General features: G+C 39.7%; 1 protein-coding gene across 6 annotated transcripts in view; it reads right to left on the minus strand.

The window, feature by feature from the left end:
• Window positions 1-4,534, minus strand: part of ESD (esterase D) — a 30,296-nt gene extending 25,762 nt beyond the window's left edge. Inside the window, exon 1 of one of the 6 annotated variants that reach the window (XM_074304728.1) lies at window positions 4,420-4,534. The gene's annotated coding sequence lies outside the window, so the exon portion shown is untranslated. Of the gene's footprint in view, window positions 1-380; window positions 400-3,920; window positions 4,031-4,419 lie in introns of those variants that run through there. The other 5 variants (XM_074304725.1, XM_074304724.1, XM_074304727.1 and 2 more) reach the window with 5 other exon arrangements.
• Window positions 4,535-20,466: the final 15,932 nt, after the last annotated feature.

Here is a 20,466-nt window from a genome sequence, read left to right on the forward strand (position 1 = left end):
AATAATGGTGAATGTTGGAGGGGCTGTGGGAAAACTGGGACACTGATGCATTGTTAGTGGAATTGTGAAAGAATCCAACCATTCTGGAGAGCAAACTGGAATTATGCCCAAAAAGTTATCAAAATGTGCATACCCTTTGACCCAGCAGTGTTACTACTGGGCTTAATATCCCAAGGAAATACTAAAGAAGGGAAAGGGATCTGTATGTGCCAAAATGTTTGTGGCAGCCCTTTTCATAGTGGCTAGAAACTGGAAAATGAATGGATGTCCATCAATTGGAGAATGGTTGGGTAAATTATGGTATATGAATGTTATGGAATATTATTTTTCTGTAAGAAATGACCAACAGGAGGAATACAGAGAGGCTTGGAGAGACTTACATCAACTGATGCTGAGTGAAACGAGCAGAACTAGGGGATCATTATATACTTCCAACAATGATACTATATGAGGATGTATTCCGATGGAAGTGGATATCTTCAACATAGAGAAGAGCTAATCCAATTCCAATTGATCAATGATGGACAGAATCAGCTACATTCAGAAAAGGAACACTGGGAAATGAGTGTAAACTATGAGCATTGGTTTTTTTTGTTTGTTTTGTTTTGTTTCTCTTCCCAGATTATTTTTACCTTCCGAATACAATTCTTCCTTTGCAACAACAACAACAACAAAATTCGGTTCTGCACATATATAGTACGTAGGATATACTATAAGATATTTAATATGTATGGGAATGCCTGCCATCTAGGGGAGGGGATGGAGGGAAGGAGGGGAAAAACTCGGAACAAAAGGGAGTACAAGGGATAATATTGTTAAAAAAAAAATTACCTATGCATATGTACTGTCAAAGAAAATGTTATAATTATAAAAGTTAATAAAAAAAAAAGAAAGAAAAAGAAAACATTCTTCCCAGAGCAATACCAATGATAGCTGTATCCCCGCTCATATATGAATAATGTCTGGTTAATAAACCAAAAAATTTGTTGGAATATGGGGTTCTCTAAGGATCACTCAAAATTTCAGCATCAACTATACAAAACTCTAAGTTAAGAGTTAATAAGCAAACTACAGTTTCACAAATCAAAACTGCACAAGTTTGCATTTTGGAGTATGCTGGATTTTCCTGCTGGAATAAAAACATCAAAATCGAGGGTAGTCTTTATCTGATAACTTTTACTCCATCAAATATTGGATGTGGGCTGGGGATGTTTTTCCCTTTCAGCCTCAATGTAGCAGTTATCTTGGAGGGAAAGGACAAAGCATTTACTAAGTTAATATTTATATAGTATCTTTGTGTCAGGCATTATGCTAAGTAAACACTTCACAAATATTATCTCATTTGATCTGTTTAATAATCCTTCAAGGTAGGTGCTATTACATCTGCATTTTACAGTTGAGCAATGGTTAATTGATTTGTCCAAGTTCCCATAACTAGTAAGTGTCTGAAACTGGATTTGAACTCAAATTTTCTGGATTTCAAGCCTAGATAGAGCTCTAACTACTGGAACATCTAGCTGCCCAACTATCACAATCTAGTATGGGGCTAAAAGACCAACCAATTTGCTACACTTTTATTTTAGTATCTCCCCCCTTCCCTGCTTGCTCAAGTGTGCTTTCTCTGTCTCTGTCTCTCTCTCTCTCTTACACACACACACACACACACACACACACACACACACACACACACACACACAAACACACACTCTCTCTCTCTCTAATTCAACACAGCAATACCTTTATTCCTCTGTACTATCTTTCTTCCAAATAGCATGTTACATATTCATTTTACCTTTGCAAAAAAGCATTCTCTTCAAAATGTTCTTTGTTATTTACCATTCTTTAAAATCTGGCTCATGAGCCATCTCTTCCTCAAAACTTTCCATTATCACTCTATTTTTACCTCTAAATGTCTTCAGAACACATCCTTTTTCATCCCTTCAGATCTTTATTACAAAGTTGTTTTTTGTTTTTGTTTTTTGGCAAGGCAATCTGGGGTTAAGTGACTTGCCCAGGGTCACACAGCTATTTAAGTGTCAAGTGTCTGAGGCCAAATTTGAACTCAAGTCCTCTTGACTAAAGGGCCAAGTGCTCTTTGCACTGCTTCACTAGCTGTACCAACTTTTTACTTTTATTTTTTTCTCCCAAACTTTTAATCTCATATTTCCAACTGCCTACTAGATATTTATAGCAAAATGTAACTTAAAAAAAAAAATCAACACATACAAAATCAAACTCTCGATATTCCTCCAAATGCTAATCCAGGCTTCCGTATTTCTAACCTATTAGTATTTCCTGAAATTTAAATCATCTTTGATTTTTTCCCTCCCTTGACCTTCATAGCTAAGAAATCATCAAGTTCTATCAAGTCTTCCTTTTAAGTCTCAATGCCATTTCTACAGAAGCCTTCTTCTCATGCCTACTTACTCCCACATCCTCCTAACCCAACCCCTTTTCCAATCCACCTTACACAATGCAGCCTGAAAATCTTCCTCAAAGGTTTACATTACAGCCTTGTTCAAAAGCTTTCAATCATTCATCCCCAAACTTGGCTCCACTCTAACTATAAAATGATGGCATAGTTCTAGATAACACTAATTTCTGTTTGGTTCTATAATCGTGGTACAGGTTTAGTGAGAAAAACAATTTTTCATTGCCCTTCTCTTTCCTCCTTTTACCTCTTAAATTTTTTCCCAAACTATTTTTTCATCAATTGTTCATCCTCGGGGCAGCTAGGTGGCGCAGTGGATAGGGCATCAGCCTTGAATTCAGGAGGACCCGAGTTCAAATCTGGTCTCAGACACTTAACACTTCCTAGCTGTGTGACCCTGGGCAAGTCACTTAACCCCAGCCTCAAAAAAAAAAAAAAAAAAATTGTTAATCCTCCAAGCAATACCTTAACCACCTTAAGACCATAATTATCTAATGACTTCTTCTAAGCACTACTTGACAAGCCTTTCTTCTTGGTTCTGTGACACAAGTACACTGTCTCTCTTATGTCTCTGACCACTTCCTGATCTTTCCATTCTCTATATTAGAGTGTTCACAAAATTTTTCCCCTCAGATTTCTTCCTATCTCACCCACTCCTGTGGCTTCAGCTATCAACTCTTGGTAGAGGGCCTCCAACTTGATTTTCATTCCTTTTGTCCAAAACATTACTATTGTATTTCCAAATGTCTGAAATGCATTTCTGACTGGACAATACAATCTTCTACAGCTAAGATTAATATCACCGAAACCATTCTCCCAAGCACTCAAGCTCAAAATTCTCTCCTCTCATAATCAAATCAATCACCAAATTTGGCTTTTGTATGTGACCATTACTGCTACTACCACGCAGACAAGTCTTTTATCAGCTCACAATTATCACAATTATCAGCTTCTTCCTCTTACTTATTTTTTGAACTTCCAATGAATGATACACAACCTGCTAATCTTCCTCCAGAATGGCCTCTTTGACTACTTACTTACCATGTTACTTATGTAACTATGATAGAAACAGAGGCCACTAAAACACATGAAAGATCCTAGCCCTTGTATTGACACCTCTGAACTAGGTGACCTATGTCATGTATTTCTTCCAATTACAAAGTTACACTCCCATAAAAAAAGATTTGATTTCTAATCCTAGCCTTGCCACTAATTAATTCTGTGACACTGGGCAAATCAATTGGCTACTGTAGAATTTACTTTCCTGGTTTGTTACTAAAGGAAAGTACTATGTGTTAATGTCCTTCCAAAATTGTGGTATCCTAAAATGAACTCAATACTACAAATATAATCTAGGCAGAATACCACAGGTCTATTTCCTTCCGAGATCTGGACAATATGCTGCTCTGGATAATTAAAATTTCATCGGTTACTTAAAAGCCTCGTTCCCACGGTAGCTCGTTGCAATTTGCAGAGCAGGAAAACATACCTCGGAGAAATTAAGCCACAAGTTCCCGTCCCGTTACCCCCAACCCATTCCGTTCAGGGACAGGGCTAGAATACCGCGACCGGTCCCGAACTCTAAAGCTATTTCTCCACTATAAATTAGCGGACTCAACCTCGGGACCTTGAATCTGTTTTTAAAATATTTTGGTGATTTTCCTTTGAAAGAATAGTCTCCACTTGTAATCCTTGGTATTTTATTTTATGGGTTGAAAAGCAAAATCTGAGAAAGGCTCCCAAGGTGTGTGTGTGGGGGGGGTCCCCAAGATACAAACGGGGTTAAAGGTGAGCTGGGGCCGGGACCGGAACCCCACGGGCCCGCTCCTCGGCCACGGGACCTCCATACATGGGGGCGGGTTTCCGGCGTGAGTTTAGGCGCGAGCCCGCGGGGCCGAGGAAGGCCGGGACCAGACTCCAAGGACCAGGAGCCCGTGCCGAGGCCGGGCAGGAGGGGAAGGGGCCCAGGAGGGTAGAGACAAACTTACCTGGGTCAGTGTAAGCGGCCGAGGAGACAGCCAGGGGAGGGGAGATAGACGAAGGAAGGGGCGGGACCAAAGCCCTAGCTCGCCCTCCCACTTCCCTCCTCTTTATCCTCTCCAGGCAGCCTCCGGGCCCTGTTGCCCTTCCTTCTTTTTCTGACTTTTTTCGTCCTCTTTCCTCTTCCTGTTTTTTTTTTTTTTTTTTTTTTTTTTTTTAACCCTCCTCCTTCCCTTTCTCTCTTTTCCTCTCCCTCTCTTTCTCCCTCTCCTTTTGGGGTTCAGGAAGCATTCTTAGTCAGTACACCTTTAATGGGGTATCTGAATATCTGATTTCTTTCACACAGATCTGATGCCCACGTGGGGAAGAGCATCCAGTGGTTCCCAAACTTTTTAAATACGGGCCAGTTCACTGTCCCTCAGACTGTTGGAAGGCTGGACTATAGTAACAACAAAAACTCACACTGTCTTTGCCCCTCAGCCCATTTGTCATGGGGGAAGAGGGAGGAAGCGCATAACAGGCCTTAGGGGGCCGCATCTGGCCTATGATGGGTAGTTTGAGAACCCCTGAATGGAAATCGGAGAAGTTACACAAATGAGAATTTATCAGCTACTACACGGTGTGAATGAGCACTCCTACTTAATGTTCTACTCTTGGGATTTTCTTGGCAGAGATAATGAAATGATTTTCCATTTCTTTCCCCAGTCCTTCTTAAGGATGAAGAAATTGACAAACTGGTTGGTTTAAGTGACTTGTCCCTGGTAACTCAGCTAGTTTTTGAACTCAAGTAGATGACTATCCATTTCACTGATGCACTGTGTATTCTCCTACCAGTGAGATATATTAGTTCAAATAGAAAAAGGAAATGCCTGGTCTCACCCAAGAAGTTATTGAGGTTCAGAAAGGAGAGTCCATTAGGTTGGGGGTCGTTGACTGGTGTGGCTAGGTGTCTCAAAAGAATTTTCAGGCTTGAACCCATCTCCAAGTTAAGACACAAAGTTTATTGTAATTGTAGTTAACTGAAGTGGGCTGAATTCCAAAAGAATTTTAGCAAAGAACCTGTCAAGGAGATAAGTTTATCCAGTTCTTCATGTCACTAATAGGCTACTTTTGTGGCCTAGAGGTAGAACTGAGGAGTGGTCTATTCACTATTGTCTCAGGAATTTGGTTTTCATTGACCAGTAGAGTATCTGAGGGTGGACAATGTTTGTAGGACTATCCTAAGACCAGAAGACTTTAGAATCATTGACAAACAGATTGTTAGAACAATAGCTCTCTAAGGTTAGAGGGGCTCAGGATCATTAATATATCTTCCCTAAAGTCTAAGGGAAGAAATATTCTCAGGCCAAAAGACTTTTACAATCATTGACAGATTATTAGAACAATATCACTCTAAGGTCAGAGGACCTTGGAGTGATTGCTATATTTCCCCTAGAAGCTGTACCCTACCAGAGGGACAAGGAACATGAGAAATATAGACATGTTCCTCTATATGTCAGTTTTGTGTGGGATGGGTGCTAGACCACCCCCCCCTTTCCCAAATTACTTAGAGACATCTTTTGGTACAAAGAGAAAGCATTTATTTAATCCCTTCAGGGAGAGGCCCAGACACAACCAGGAGCCATCTCAATTCTCTCCATGTGCTCCTGAACTTGGTTAGCTTTTGGATTATCTGGGATTTAAAGGCAAAAGACCAGTCTTTTCATTGGATAGACTAAAAGGACATGATCATCTTTTACCAATGGTCACCAATGTTGTCTGCCTCCCACAGGTCATGTTACTTCCTGTAACTTCATTAACTTCCTGCATCCCTGGGTTTAAGGACTGGGAGTAGGGATCATGTGACTTCCTGAAATCCAAGGCTCAACTGGGTATTGGGATCATATGACTTAGGCCTAGTCTCCTAAATTTGAAAAAACTTCATCCAGTCAATTCCATTTAGTTTCTTTCTAGATTCCTTCTTTTCCTCCACAGACTTCTTCCTAAAGAGAGCTTGGAATTACAAGTTCTTTGTGGAAGCTAGAAGTGCTAAATCACTCTACTACCAAGTTGTCTTAACCAACTCAGTCCTTTGGCATCTAGTATCAAGTAATCATTCTCTACCAAAGAGGAGAGTCTTATGCAAATATGCTTATATATTATATATGCTCTCTCTTTCTCTCTCTCTGTGTGTGTGCATATATATATATATATATACTATATAAAAAATCCTGCATCTGATATTCAGGGTTAGATTCTTTGAGTTGACACTCATTCAGCCCTGGGACCAACCATGGATCCATTGGTCCCAGTAAATCTCTCCATTTAATAAATTCTGTATTAAATACTCTCTAATCTCTGTCTTGCTCAGTTTCTCTGGTATTATATACCCAGTCAGAAATCCAAGTTATGTCAAGCCCCTGACATACCCTCCGTAGGGGTCTCAGGCACTCTCACTTTGCCATGTCCTGTCAGAATTCCTAGTCATGCCCTGAGATTCAGTTTTCCTTATAAAATCGACTTATGGCCCATGCCATACAGATTGTTCTCCTTTGGGTCAGTTCATTTTGGCACTCTGTCTTGGTGGCTTTTCTCCTATTCCCTCCCTCATGCTATCTGGTATCTCTCCTAACCCCATTTTGCTCTTTACCCTACTTTTCTTCCTTATAGCTAGTTATAGCATATATATTATATATGCTTATATATAGCTATAGTTATAAATATAAGGTTATGGTAAATATCTGTTTAGGATTTATCTGAAACTTTAATTAATGGGATTTGTTATTAGAAGCAAAATTTCTTGGGCTTGTAATTAATATTATTTGGGAGTTTTAAAACTCCATTGGGACAATTATCTGAAATAAATTGAGTTAAAGTGGCTTATTTATCCTGTATGAGCTTAGGGACCAATTTTGATTGCTTATGTTATGTTATAGTTATGCTCCTTCATTTTTCCTCCTGTAATTAATTTCTATAATCAGAGCAATGGTCAATAAGAAACTGTTAATGCAATTCAATTATGTCATACCTTGCTGTTTCCAATCTGGTTATATGTAATCATTATATCCTAAATACTTAACAAATGAGTATTTACCCTGTTCATCTATCTGTTACTGAATATTTGTGTCTATGTATATTCAAATTTTTAAAGGTTTCTAAATAATGATCGAGGACAGTTAGCACAGTGAGATCTAACTGCTGTTTATTTATGGGAACTATAGCTGACAGCATTTTGCCTATCCTGTGAAGCTGCTGGCTTCACATTTTGTATCAATCTGTTCTCACCTTTGTTTGTTAGATTTGTGCATTTTATTCTAGATTTTGGTCAAATTACAGGTATTGACTTGCTTCTGAGACATAGGTCAGCCCATCTGAAGCTTTATTTGCAGGCTGCATGGCCACACCCATCCCCTTCTTGACTGAGCATCTGGGACCATCCTCAGCATGAAGCAATTTTTAAGAGACCACTGCTCCTGAAGTAATTTGGACTGATATAGGGGATTGGGAGAGTGGTTGAATTACTGTTAAAATTTTAACTGTATTACTGTGTTTAAGATTTGTTAAAACTGGGATTTGTTAAAACTGTGTAACTATTGCTGTATGTCTGAGGGATTTTTAAGAAACTTACTGTACTAGTCTGTTATGTATAGGAATTTTGATTCACTTTTGGGATTTATATGTGGAATGGTTATTTGATAATTCCTTTCTGAGAGGAAAAAAAAAGGGAGGAAGAAACTGGTTAGGAAATTAGGAAAACTGTTGTATTTTTTTCTTAGGCACTTCTGCCCTGCCCCCTATCTCATTAGTTCAGATTGAGTTGGAAATTATTTAAACAAGCCTTTTTGTTTTTTACTCCTTGCTTAAAATTTACTGGACTATGATTTACTGGTTATGTTTCAACTTTGAATTCCCTTATTCTGCTGGAATTGCCCTGGCAGACTCAGTTTGGGGGATTAATTTTTAGAAACAACCAGACATCAGACACTTGTCTGGGGACTGGCAGTCTCTGATCGTTTCTCCACTCCTGTAACCCCAGTTCCTTAATTAGTATTTCAGCATTCTCAAAGGTTGGTATCAGACCTCTAATAGTTCGGGGTTGCCTGCCCTAGTCTGACTGCATAATTTGCTCAGAAATCTGGATTCTAGTAGCAGCTCCTGTTCTATTGAGAGGGGACAGGTGGAGCTACGCCAGGCCCCACTTCTTTCCTCTTTTGAGCCCCTGACAGTTGTGGGTTGCCCCTCTTAGGGCAGCAGGACTGTCTTGAGCACTGCTACTTAGCAGAGGCTGAGTTTAGTGCTCAAATGACCAAAGACCTAACTCAATGTGAACTGTCCATCTCAAACCGGATTCTCTGGAATAAGTCCTGAAAAAATATACACATTCTATACTAACGCACAAATTAATGTATGCTGTGAGACCATCCCAGAATGGCAAATTTTATTGGCCACCGCTCCAAATTTTGCACATGGATCTCCATTAAAGATTACCCGGCTATTACATAATTGGCGATGGATTTTTGAAGAAAAGGTTTCTAAGGTTCCTCTTAAAGGACCAACAATCTTTACAGATGCCTCCAAAGAAAATATTTGTGCCATATACTCTCATGATTTAACCATAAAGAGAGTAATCAGGACTCCTTTTCAATCCACTCAACAGAATGAATTATTTGCTATCATGCTAGCTCTTACTTATTACCCAGGAGATGTAAACATAATTACTGATTCAGCCTATTCAGTAGGTGTAGTACAAAGAATTGCCACAGCCCAAATAAAATTTGCAGCCTCCAATATTTATCAGCTCTTTAAGGAACTTCAAGAGCAAGTGAGAAAACATCCAGGCAAGATTTATATCTTGCATGTCCACTCACATAGTGGACTTCCAGGTCCCATTTTTGATGGAAATTCAAAGGCAGATAGCCTTCTAACCATGTTAGCCAGTAGTCCTTTATTTCAAGAAGCACAAGAATCTCATTCTAAATATCATCAGGCTGCTCGAGCTTTACGTTTACAATTTGGAATCACAAGAGAGGAAGCTAGGAGCATAGTAAAAAGCTGTACAGCTTGTCTTCCTTTCCACGCTCCTACACTCCCTCCAGGGAAGAATCCTCGTGGTTTGAAACCCAATGAAATCTGGCAAATGGATGTGACCCATTATAAATCTTTTGGTCGTCTATCTTTTATTCATGTCGTGGTAGACACCTTTTCAGGATTCACATTTGCAATGCCAGCAGCAAAAGAGACAGCCCGAGTGGTCACTGAATTCCTTATACAAGCTTTTGCAATTATGGGTGTGCCACAAGCAATAAAAACAGACAATGGACCTGCATATACGTCCAAACATTTTACACACTTTTGTGCACAGTATAAGATTTTACATACCACGGGCATACCCTTTAATCCTCAAGGGCAGGCAATAGTAGAGAGAAGAAACAGAGATATTAAGACACTCCTCCAAAAACAAAAGAAAGGGGGAGCCACAGGTAGCCCTAGGGAACTTCTAAATTTAGTTCTCTATACCATTAATTTTCTAATTTTTGACAAAGATGCACTGGCTCCGGCAGACAGGTTTTATAACCCACCAGAAGGGCAGTGTCCAGTGCGAGCATCTCCACTGTCCTTAGATAATCGCCAGGTGATGTGGAGAGATCCAGAAAGTGGTGAATGGAAGGGACCAGATAGGTTAACTGCCTGGGGGAGAGGGTTTGCTTGTATTTCTTCAGCAGGAGAAGGAATCAGATGGGTGCCAACGAGTCATATTCGCCTTGTCCATCAGAGAGAGACAGAAAAAGAGAAAGACCTCAAAATAAAGGAGAAGATCTAAGAAACATCTGACACTGAAAGAGCATGGATAATAAGAAGACTGTTAAAGAACTTTAAAACCAGCAGGAATCATTGGACTTCCTCACACAAGATGAGACTAATGGACAATGGACTTATGGGCATTTATAAATTTTCAATTTATGATTATGTTATATACTTCTAGCATGTGTTATGTTACTATGTTACTATGTGCTTATGTAATTTATGTAATTATCTGTAATACTTCCCATATTGATGGATTTATGTTTCAAGGTCATTTATGTAATTATCTGTAATACTTCCCATATTGATGGATTTATGTTTCAAGGTCATGACTGTCCTATGTTCTAAATCAAAAGAAAGGGGGAGATGTTAGGATTACTAAGTGAGAACTCAGGTTGTTTGGACAGTGACAAGGTGAGAATTCAGGTTTTCTGGACAATTACAAGGTGAGAACTCAGGTTGACTTGATAGAGGGGGCAAGCTCATTGGCTGGGGTGGTTCTTCCCAGAAGCCCTTGCATTATCCCACGCCCATTCTCTGGGAGGATAAAAGAGACAGCACTGGGCCCAGAGAGCAGATCGGCCTGGAGAAGGATAAGAGCTGGAGGAGATTCAGAGCCAGGATTCAAGAAGAGGGTCTCTGCATTACATCAGGCCTGACGGGGCTCTCTGCAGGAAGGGAAGTCACTTCTCTGGACAAGAGTTAACAGCAACTGCCTGGAGACAATGGTTCACTACAGGAAGAAGAATCTGTCTGAGAGATTTGAGTAGACACAGCAGATCTCTTCCCAGAGAGTGATCCGGCAGCTTCTAGAGACGACAGTTCGCTACACCCCACCTGAAGAGGACCTGCTATTTCTGCAACAGCCTGTGTGCTTCCCTAAATGAGGAATGCTGTTTTTATGCTAATAACTCTGGGGTTATCAGTGAGAAACTTGTCTTGCCATAAGTCCTAGCATTTTTGTAGTTTTAGTTTGATTTGTTTTACATAGGGTTGGTGAAAACTATGGTGCTAAGACCTTCTAGAGGATGGTAATTCAATGATTTGAATATTCAGAAGAGAGTCTTGACTCAGTTTCCCTAATTATCCCAACTCAGTTTCCCTAATTGCTTTGTCTTCAGTTCAGTCCTGCAAAACCACCCTTCCCTCTTAATTCTAATATTTGATAAGGATAAAAGATCTTATATTTTAGAATATCAGAATGCCTCTCCTCATCTCAAGCTATCAGAATATCAGATACTGTCTTATCAAGATGCCTCTCACCATTTCTGAGGTTCCTCCCTCCTCCCATTTTGTCATCCCACACTATCAGAGTCCCTTTCCCTATCTCAGCACTCTGACTCACTCCTGCCTCAATCTACCCCCTGGTAGCTTGGAGCCACATGTATATATGTCATTGAGAACTCACATTGGCTGCTGGATTCTTGGAGATGACAGTCTCGTTCAGCCCTGGGACCAAACCATGGATCCATTTGGTCCCAGTAAGTCTCTCCCTTTTAAATAAATTATTACTCTCTTTAAAAAAAAAAAAAAAAAAAAAAAAAAAAAAAAAAGGAATAAGTATAGCCTAACATCTAAGATATAAGACCTTTATCCTAACATTAAAAGGGAATGGTTATAACATGAGGCAGAGTAACTGAATAGGACAATTAGGGAAACTGGGTCAGGACATTAAAAGAGAACTGTGGCACAACAGGTGACTTCCCCAGAATGTGCTAAACTGGAGCTAAACTTATCTCTATCAGTGCCTTTTCTCACCCCCACCCCAGGGATCAATTATATCAATTTTTCCTATTTCTCTCTGCCCAACACCATTCAGTACCTCACCAACTATTATTGCTTCTACTTCTTTGTGCTGCTTCTTTTTCTTCTTCTTTTACTACTACTACTACTGCTGCTCTGCTGCTGCTACTACTACTACTACTACCACCACTACTACTACTGCTACCACCACTACCACAACTACTACTACTTTACAAATATCAGTGGGTAAAATTTATTAAACATCAATTGATTGCCCTATGTAAAGGTCCGGTCATCTCTAAGTTATCCTTCCAGACTGCCGTCTCAACTCAATCTCCCAGCCAGACTACTCTCCAGACCCAATGCTGCCCTCTTTTATCCTCGCAGAGATTGGGCTAGTGAGAACTCAACGGGCCTTGTGAGAACTCCTATAGCCAATGAACTTGCTCCTTTTAAAGGTGCAAACTCCTTTAAACATGTAAACTCTTCCCCAGAAGTCCAAAGGTACAAACTCCTTTCAAAGGCCTGAACCAAAGGTGTGAATTCTGAGCTAAAGAATTGTTTAGACAACCTGAATTATCACCTTGTAATACTAACATCTCCCCCTTTCTTTTGCTTTAGAACAAAGGGGGGTCATGATCTTGAAACATAAATCCATCAATATGGGAGGTATTACACATAATAACATAAATTACATAAATACAAAGTAACATAACACATGCTAGAAGTGATGTAACAAATAACATAATTAAATAATCATAAATTGAGAATTTATACATGTCTATAAGTCCATTGTCCATTAATCTCATCTTGTGTTAGGGAATCCAATGATTCCTGCTGGTTTTAAAGTTCTTTAACAGTCTTCTTATCACACATGTTCTTTCAGTGTCACATGTTTCTTAGATTTTCTCCTTTGTTTTGAGGTCTTTCTCTTTTTCTGTCTCTCTCTGATGGGCAAGGCGAATACAACTCATTGGCACCCATCTGATTCCTTCTCCATCTGAAGAAATACAAGCAAATCCTCTCTCCCGGACAGTTAACCTATCTAATTCCCTCCTATTTACCACTTTCTAAATCTCTTCTCATCATCTGGCAATTACAGTAGAGCTGTTTGCATTGGACACTGCCCTGTTGGTGGGTTATAAAACTTATCTGCTGGAGCCAGTGCATCTTTGTCAAAAATTAAAAAATTAATGGTATAGATAACTAAATTTAGTTCTCTAGGGTTACCTGTGAGCTCCCCCTTTCTTTTGTTTTTGGAGGAGTGTCTTAATATCTCTGTTTCTTCTCTCTACTATTGCCTGACCTTGCAGATTAAAAGGTATGCCAGTGGTGTGTAAAATCTTATACTGTGCACAAAAGTGTACAAAATGTTTAGAAGTATATGCAGGTCCATTATCTGTTTTTATTTCTTGAATTGTAAAGGTCCGGTTGCCTCTAAGTTATCCTTTCAGACTGCTGGGAGACTCAATCTCCCAGCCAGACTACTCTCCAGACCCAATGCTGCCCTCTTTTATCCTTGCAGAGATTGGGCTAGTGAGAACTCAACAGGGCTTGTGAGAACTCCTACAGCTAATGAACTTACTCCTTTTAAAGGTGCAAACTCCTTTAAACATGTAAACTCTCCCCCAGAAGTCCAAAGGTACAAACTCCTTTCAAAGGGCTAAACCAAAGATGTTAATTCTGAGCTAGAGAATTGTTTAGATAACCTAAGTTATCACCTTGTAATCTTAACAGCCCTACTTTTGTCAAGTGAGAATAAACTTAAGAGTGGAAAGTGCTAATTTTCTATGTGCTCAGACATCTCATAATTTTGTTTTTGAACCAGCCCAAGGGCATGCTTTCTAATAACTTGTTTTATGAAAAATCAGAATTACAGAACTCATGGCTTCAATTTCACTTAATGCACTTTTAATAGATTTAGCCTAACTTCTTGCCTTCCTCCTCTGTTCTCTCCAATCTGCTTGAAACTCTGAAGGCAAGACTTTTTCTATGCTTGGGATTCATTTCAATTTAGAAATCTATTGCCACTAGCTCATAAAGTACCTTCCTGTTCACATTTTAGGTATTTTTTCATATCTCCAATCTACTATTCTATTCATATTTTCAAACCTAGCTTTTCTCCTTTCCCTCATGATTTGTCAGAATATTTCATACTCCTTTTCCTTATCCTCTTCTCCTCACCTCCTGCAACTACTACCTTTCTAATTTCAAAACACAGTGTTTCTACTCAAGTGTTGAATTTTCCTCAATAGCTAGTTTTCACTGAAGACCTTTACATAAATCTCATGAATTACAGATAGTGGCTTTTAGGGGAGAGAACTTGAATGAAAAAGTATTTATTAAGTGCAGAGAGTTATATAAATGAGATATGTTTGGTAGGTACTGACATGCAGAGTTGGATTAGATTAAGCAGAAAATTTAGTGTGTCTAATTCACAATTTATGTAGCAGAGTCCAGAGAATTTGGAGAGTGTTAAGGCATACTGCTGCAAAAAGGGAGTCAGATATTTGGGATTTTAGCCCCAAACAACTATGTTAGGTATACTTGGCTTGAGATTCACTTCTCAGTTTTGTCTATGTCTTGGATTACCTTTCAGCAATTATCCTCTACAATTTAATTTGTAATCCCTATAAATTTTCCTCTAGGGTATTTAATTATGTCATACAAATTAGAGAAATCCAGTAGAATATTAATGGTCCCAGTAACTTACAAATGATAGCTGCAGAGACAGGAGATAAATCAAATGTAAATACTATACCTAATGGTATGTTCTTGTAGCAAAATTTTTATCATTTACTTTTTTTGTTTTTACTTTGTTTTTAGAAGGCCCTCAAAATTGTGACTTGAACATTAACATTATATTTAGGTTGGATTTAAAAACTTGTTCAAGATGCTGGTTAGTGATAGAAAAACCAAAAGATAGGACATGATTTTCTTTTCTTTTTTTTTTTTTTCCTAATTTAATTTGTGGAATAAAGCAAGCATTTCCATAATACAGTATGATTAAAAAAAAGATTGCATAAGAAATTAACATGAGTTTGGACAACATGAGATACAAACAGGTATGTAAACACATATATTCATGTATATAAAGCATATATATATATATATATATATTTAAAATTATTCTTCACATACTTCTATTTATCAGTTCTTTCAATAGTTGCAGATGTCTTTCTTCATATGTCCTTTATAGCTAATTTGGGTATTTATAATGGTCAACAATGTTGCATTTCACTTTCCTATTCAATCATTTTTGCCAATCTGGACACTGGTGGAGTGCCCTGCTGGTTTGGTTGTCTGTTGTGTTCCAGAATTGCATGTCTACTGAATCTTTGTGTTTAAGTGTACTTGTGTCTATCTGGTTCTGTGTGCCAATGGCACAAGTATGGTTCTGAGTGCCTTTTGGCACCATCTGGTTCTCTGGGCATTATCTGAGAAGGGGGAGAAATGCACCAAAGTGAGGCTCAGAAGCCTAAAAAGCCCCGTTTGGATTCTGGGAGGGAAGATTCTCAAGCTGTAATAACTTCCCTCAGGGCTATTCTATGGTTTTTGAATAGCCCCTAGTCTATATATGTTAAATGTTTGTTTAATGTTGTAATTGTGACCCTATATCTGTGTGATTTTTGTTCCGTGTCTATGACTTGTCTGTCTATTGTGTTGATTTAAAGAGCTTTGTTAAGTTTTAAGAACACTGGCTAAGAAATTTGGCAATTGGTTGCAACTATGCTTGTAATAAAAAAAATATATATTTTGTGATTTTAAACTTTTTCACCTGTTGTACTAATTTATAAGTGAAAGAACAGAAAACTTGACTTTTAAACTGGTGGGAAATTTTTCTCTGAAAAGCAGGTTTTCAAAGGCTTCTAGAGAGAAGTAACAGCAATAAAACCTTATCTGCTTAACGCTGCCTGGGAAAAAGAAGTTTATGCTAGTGACCTTGAAACACTCAGACAGAGGGAAGAAAAACTTAAAAAAAAAAAAAAAGAGGAAAAAAAACTATTTGGTTTGCTTCTGAAACATTGGGTAAATTATTAACATTATGGGTTATGTTTGCTGGACATGTGGGTTTTACAGAGTTATTTAGCTATTATTTACTGTATTGTGAATCTTAAAACTTCTGAAGGGAAAAGGAAAGGAGATTTATGGTGATTTATGAAAGATTGATTTGTAAGAGCAGCTGTAGGTTTGAAGGGCTTAGGAATAAGGAAAGAGAAGAGGTGGGGGTAATGAGAAAACAGGAGAGGATCTGTTGTTTTCAAAGGTAAAGATTCAACTCCCCTCCCCCCTCCCCCACTGGTTCTGCTACTTTAGCAATGGAGCATCTAGTAGAAGGGTGTTAAAATGTGTTTATAGTATGTAGCTGAGGGAAAGAGAAGAGTTAAGTAGGAAGAGAAAAAGGAAGGGGTTTAGAGGAAGGATTTATGTGTGGGGAAGCTTGAGTGGGAATAGGAGTTAATCTTTTGTGCAGATTTGGCTCACCTTCCTTTTCTCCTCTTCCCCCCCCCCCCCCCATTAAGTGTGTTCCAGCCTTTTTTTTTTTTTTATCAAGTTGCAGCAGGCTGACAGGAGCAACTGTGATTTTAGAGACAGCCTACATTAGTTTTTGTTTTTGTTTTTGTTTTGGATACATAATAATTTCCTTGGTTAAGGAATATAGTCATAAATGTGATCTATAATTTGGTAAAGTTATTTTTAAAAGTTTAATTGATGTTTTAAAGGATCTCAGATCCTTTTATGTGGTATTAGGATATTCTGTATAAGTTTTAATTGATTGTATTGATTGTATGCTCATCATTTAAAGGACTTCTGAAAATAATAGTTTTTTTGTCCTTTTGAAAATGTTTCTGTTATAGGCAATATGTAATTTGGAATTTTTCTATGTATTAGGTATTTTAAAGCAAAATGATTTGTGTAATGTTCGACTTATGACATTGCCTTAGATGTGAATGATGAATTGCGAACTTACTGGGACAAATTTCTTACTGTTATCAATATAAGGTCATGGTAAATACTTGTTTGGGATCTATCTGAAACTTTGTTCATTGGAATTTGTTATTGGAGGTAAAATTTGTTGGGCTTATAATTAATATTTGTAGAGAGTTTTTAAGTTCCACTCTCTGATGGTTAGTGGGACAATTACCTGGAGTATAACTGGGTTAAGGTTACTTTATCCTGTGTCCTGTATGTGCTGAAGGATCAGTTTTTATATTATGTTATAGCCCTATTTCTGCATTTTTTTTCCTCCTGTGCCTAATAGGAGCCAATGGTCAGTAGGATTTGTTAATGCAATTCAATTATGTCATGCCTTACTGTTTCCAATCTGGTTATATGTAATCATTATATCTTAAATACTTAGGCAAATGAGTGTTTAGCCTGGTCATCTATCTGTTACTAGACATCCATGTCTGAAGATATTCGGGTTTTTAAAGGTTTCTAAATGATGAGAGGACAATTAACAATGGTCTGTAAAACTTAACTGCTGTTTTTATTGGGACTACAGCTGATAGCTGTTTGGCTGTCCTATGAGACAAGCATGTTTCTTTTCATGGGCAGCTGTTGGCCGGTCTGTTTTGACCTTCCCACATCTTGCAGTAGTCCTTGTGGACCAGTCTTTCTATCTCAGATGTCTTTCCCTCTGATCAGCATGAAGCAGTTTTTGTATGAGATGCTTTGGCCCCTGCCCCTGATAGACTGATATGGGGAATTGAAAAATGGTTGATGAATGACTGTTAAACCCTGAATGGGTCATTTATTACTGTGTATTGAGATTGGAATGGAAATTGTTAAAATTGTATAACTCCTACTGTTATGTTTGAATGATTTTTAGGAAACCCTACTGTGATATATATAGGAATTCACTCTTAGGATTTATATGTAGGATGGTTGTTTGACAATTTTCATTTATTTATTTATTTATTTGGGGGATGATTCCATTTGCCTGAGAGAAAAGGGAGAGAAGAAGAGATAAGAAATTGGGGAAAGAGGAAGAATGGGTCCCTCTAGTTTCCTGCTCACATTGCCCTATCCTTCTGCCCACCCCCTATCTCAGTAGTTCAGATTGAATTAGAAGTCCTTTAAGCAGTCCTTTTTCATTTTCACTCCTTACTTAAACCTACTTGACATGATTTGCTGGTTATGTTTTAAACTTTGAAACCCCTTATTTTTTTGGAGTTGCTCTGGCAGACTCAGTAGCTGGCATCTTTTTAAACAACCAGAAATTAGACACCTTGGAACTTGGCAGTCTCCAGTCCTGTAACCCCAGGTTCTTAACTGGTGTCTCAGCCTTCTCAAAAGACATTTCAGGCCTCTAAAGTCCGGAGTTTGCCTGCCTTGATGGTCTAACTGTGCATACTCTCATAGCTCTACTCAGAAATCTGTCTCCTGGGTGGGGGACAGGTGGAGCTACTCCAGGTCTCACCCTTCTCCCCTGGAGTGGGCTGCCCCCCCTCTGAATGGGCAGCATGCCTGTCTTGGGCCCTGCCGCTCTATAAGCAGAGGCTGAGTTAAAGGCACAAATAACTGCAGACCATATAACACGGTGAACTGTCTATCTCGAACTGGATTCTCTGGCTGACATGGTGCTCCATCTGTCATGCTGCAACAGGGAGCCTTTGGGATTGTCAGAGAGAGACTTGCCCTTGCATTTTTCTACTTCTATTTTGTATGCGCAGTCAAATAGGGTAGATTAACATTATGGTTCTGGGACCTTCCAGGTATGTAGGGGAAGGTAATTCAATGATTTGAACTTTTGTGCCACAGTTCCCTGAATGGCCCTACCTCAGTTTCCCTGAATTGTTCTGCCGCAGTTCCCCTGTTTGCAATCCCCCCTCCTGTTCATTAGGACTGATATAACTTAGAACTAGTTACTTGTACATGCGCCAACTCCAGATAAGGGAGAGTTCAATGAAATCTATGAACAACCAACCCTCCTACAGCCTTGAGATCTTCCTGGCCCGTCTGATGGCCAGGGCTGGCGGCACCTTGAAGAAGGACGTGTGAATCTTCCAAAAGCCTTGAATTAATCTTTTGTTTCAAAACTGCACTCTCTAATTTACTTAGAGGGGACTCCCTTATAATAATCTGCTTTGCCGTTTCTTTTTTTTTCTCATCTGGAATGGAATCCCTCACTGAGACTGCTGCCTGCTGATGCCTGATTTGTGCCAAATCGAACCCTGCCCATCCCCCCACTGTGTCTGCCCTGTGCTCCCGAGGGCTCACATCCAGGAACACTGGGAAATTGATTTCACGGACATGGAAGTTCTGGTTCTAGGACATCGTTTTCTTTAGTATTTGTTGATACCTTCTCAGGTTGGCCAGAAGCCTTACCTGTGAAGTCTGAATCTGCTTTGGTTGTGGCCAAGAAACTTGTGACTGAAATTATCCCCTGGTTCAGACTTCCTTTCTCCCTCGGGTCTGACAATGGCCTGGCTTTTGTTTCTAATGTTGTTCAGTCCATGGCACAGGTCCCTCGGGTTCAAGGGCACCTGCACTGTACCATGGACCACAGATCAGGTAGAAGACAAGAACAGGACACTTAAAGAGCACATTTCTAAGCCCCGGTTGGGAACTGGTAAGACCTGGATAGGAGCCTATTCAGTGCTCTACCCCCACCTTTCCCGGCATGAGGCAGAACAGCTCTTATGATCTTACTAATGATTCCCTTTTCAAGTCCCTATAGGCTCTCCAGGACACTCAGGCAGCAGTCAGAGGTCTTTATCGTGTCTCTGCCCAGCCTCCCCCTCCCCAGCCTGCTGGACCAGACCTCCACCGGGGGATTGGATCCAGATCAGAAAATTTCCTCATGGCTCTGCATTGGAACCCCGCTGGACCGGCCCACACCAGGTCATCCTCTCCAATCTCTCAGCAGTGAAGGTTGCCGACCATAAGGCTTGAATCCATTGTTCACATGTGAGGCCTTGTCCTGCTCCCGATGCGCCTGCAGGACACGACTCAGGAAGATGCTATTTCTGTATCTTATCCCCTTTTATGGCCTGAGCCTCTCTCTTGCTTCCCCAACCCTATTGGGGAAGCCCAGCCACTATTCTCCCCATAGATATGTGTGGACCTTAATAAGAACCACTGGGGGAGGTAGAGGCCTGAAATGAGACTTATCGGTAGTCATAGTTCTATCTGGACCTATGTTGGCTCTTGGGAAGGACCTGGGGTATCAGGTTTTGTGGCAGGAAGAAATTTGGGAGCCCTGCTCACAATCCAAAGAAGGAACATCCTGAGGGAAAACATCCCCATAGGCCCTAATATACCTCCTCAGCCTCCACTTCCTGGAAGACCGCTGTCTCCCTATGAGACCTTTATGTCAGCCCTTGCTGGAATACACAGGCTGATAAACTTGACTAGCCCTACCCTTGCCACAAGCTGCTGTCTCTGTCTGGACCCTGACCCCCTCCTCCCACTCTTGTGGGCATAGGTGCCACCTGGGGGACAGAGGCCCCCTCCATTCTGAATCTCTCTCTCTCTCTCTCTCTCTCTCTCTCTCTCTCTCTCTCTTTTTCTCTCTCCATACAAAA

This window comes from Sminthopsis crassicaudata, chromosome 3 (genome assembly GCF_048593235.1).
Source record: "Sminthopsis crassicaudata isolate SCR6 chromosome 3, ASM4859323v1, whole genome shotgun sequence".
Classification (NCBI taxonomy): domain Eukaryota; kingdom Metazoa; phylum Chordata; class Mammalia; order Dasyuromorphia; family Dasyuridae; genus Sminthopsis; species Sminthopsis crassicaudata.